This window comes from Penaeus japonicus, unplaced genomic scaffold, assembly GCF_977035675.1.
Source record: "Penaeus japonicus unplaced genomic scaffold, GWHDUDI00000001_assembly GWHDUDI00000029, whole genome shotgun sequence".
Taxonomy (NCBI): domain Eukaryota; kingdom Metazoa; phylum Arthropoda; class Malacostraca; order Decapoda; family Penaeidae; genus Penaeus; species Penaeus japonicus.
Genome location: NW_028234431.1, coordinates 31,772,496 through 31,775,025, shown reverse-complemented (window position 1 = coordinate 31,775,025; position 2,530 = coordinate 31,772,496). Strand labels below are relative to the sequence as shown.

The 2,530-nt window shown below is 41.9% G+C and overlaps 1 pseudogene; it reads right to left on the bottom strand.

Moving 5' to 3' along the window:
* Nucleotides 1-1,449, bottom strand: part of LOC147468445 (uncharacterized) — a 9,586-nt pseudogene extending 8,137 nt beyond the window's left edge.
* Nucleotides 1,450-2,530: the final 1,081 nt, after the last annotated feature.

Sequence of the window (2,530 nt, the reverse complement as noted above, 5' to 3'; positions counted from 1 at the left end):
ATATATATATTTTGTATATATATATATATCATATTTATATATATATATATATATATATATATAATATATATATAAACATGTATATATGCATATATGTATATATACATATACATATATGAACAGAGTTCATAGCGACAAATGTAGAAGAAAGGTATGAATGAGACTGGATATCTAAACACGCAAGAGCTGTATTTGGCGCGTTTCAACGGAGGTCTTTCTAAAAAATACATAACAAGTGAAAATACAGAACGAATATATATCAAATAAGACCTGAAGGTTTACCTGACCTGCTCGACCTGTGGGTAGTAATCCGCATAATTGATGCTGCCGCGACCTTGGCTAATTTAGATCTTCCTGACGCGGTGTTCATGTTTTCTTTTGTTGCGATGTATGCAGCTTCCATAACTTTGCGTCTTTGCTTTTGCAATCCTTTGTTGAGGATTTTTGCTTGCTTCAAATCTGGTAGAAATCCCGCCTCATCTAAGTGTGCCACCATGGCGTTGGAAGTCCTGTGTTGACGGATGTCTGCTCGATGCTCGCTCATCCTGGTGTCGAAACCACGTCCTGTTTCGCAGTAATCCGCTTTATCGCATGTACTGCAGGGAATACAGTAAAAGACACTGTCGGGGTTGCTTGTGAACGGTTTCCTGTGTCTTGCCAAATCTCCTGTCTTTACGCCGGACGTGTTTACTGTGTTCACGGTAGTACCTAAGTACCTGCTGACAGTCTTGGAGATGTTACACTGAGGGAGTACCGAGAAACCTGAGGGCGCTGCACGATCGTTTCTTGCCTTAGTTATGATGTTCTCCGCTTTCTTTCTGAGGTTTAGCAAGAAACCTCTGGGGTATTGGTATTTTATAAACGAGTCTATAATGTATTTAATTTCATCCTCTAGGAATTCTGGGCTGCAAATCCTTAATGCCCTTAGGAAGAAACCTATGACAACCCCTGACTTTGTTTTACTGCTGTGGGCCGAGTAGTAATGGATATAATCATCTTTATTAGTTGGCTTTCTATATACAGAGAAACGCAGGCCGTCGTCATCACGATGAATCAGAGTGTCTAAGAAGGGTAGCTTCTAACAGTATTCTTCTTCCAAGGTAAATTGAATTTGATTATGGACGGCGTTCAGCAGCGTCAGCGTTTGACGTAAGCACGTCCTCCTGGGGACGACGACCAGGATATCATCTACATAGTGTAGCCATGTTGAGTGCCTGCCAATTATGTCTCTGAAGTGATCTCTCTCCACAGTTTCCATGAAGAGACAGGCCAGAACCGCGCTTAATGGGGAACCCATAGCTAGACCGCTATTTGCCGGTATTCCTCTCCTGCAAATTCGAAGGATCCGAAATTCACGCACAGCTCCACCAGTCGTATAAAGTCGCGCTTTGGTAGAGGAAGTGAGTCATCATCCATGGTGTTGACGACTCTTTCTGCTGCTTGGGTCGCACCATCCGTGGGAACATTGGTTGAATAGGGCCTTGGCATCGAAACTCGCCAACTTTTTATTCTTATAACCAAGATTCTGAAGACGTTTGATGATGTCGACAGAGTTCTTCAGGTGGGAATCACTGATGAGAATCACTGATGACTTCCATAGCGCCAGAAAGGGTCTGGCCAGATACTTAGCTAGACGATGAGGAGCGCTGCCAACGCCAGAAGTGATCGGTCTCATCGGAACACCTGGCATGTGTATCTTCAGGAGACCTTTCATGGAAGGGGTAAGGGGGGCCTCCTCCAGGAGATGAAGGAAATGTTTTCGCCGGGCGGAGTGCAGGAAGATATCCCTTGCTTCCTTCTTGGGATCGCCTCTCGTCACCTTTCTGTAAATAGATGTATCGGGCAGAAAATCGTTATTTTTTAAGTTGTAATCACAATTACCCATAACAACAATACCTCCACCTTTGTCACCTGTGATAATGATGTTCTCGTCGACACCGAGACCTTTCAGGACCGCGATGTATCTTCGCGGGATCGCAGGGGGACGCGAAGACGCCTCAGCCATACAGCATGTAGTAATCCCTTGAATGAATCCTTTTTCCAAGTCACTGTCCGTCCAACGGTTGTTCGAGATTACGTAGTCGATTAAATCCCTGCTGTCCTGCCCGGTGCTGGATTTAAGACCGAGAGATAATGCTTCCTTCTCGGTCTGCGTAAGACGTCTGCTTGATAGGTTCCTTAGCAGGTCATTTCGTCCGGATTTCGTCCATCTGCTCTTGTTGCATATCCGTTGTAATTTCGCCTTGTGTTTGGCTCGTTTAGCACACACACACACACACACACACACACACACACACACACACACACACACACACACACACACACACACACACACACACACACATATATATTATATATATATATAGATATATATATAATATATATATAATATAGATATATATATATAATATATACATAATTCATATTTGTGTGTACAATATCTATACATTTATATGCATATATATATATATATATATATAATAATAGATATATATATATATATATATATATATATATATATATATAGCAT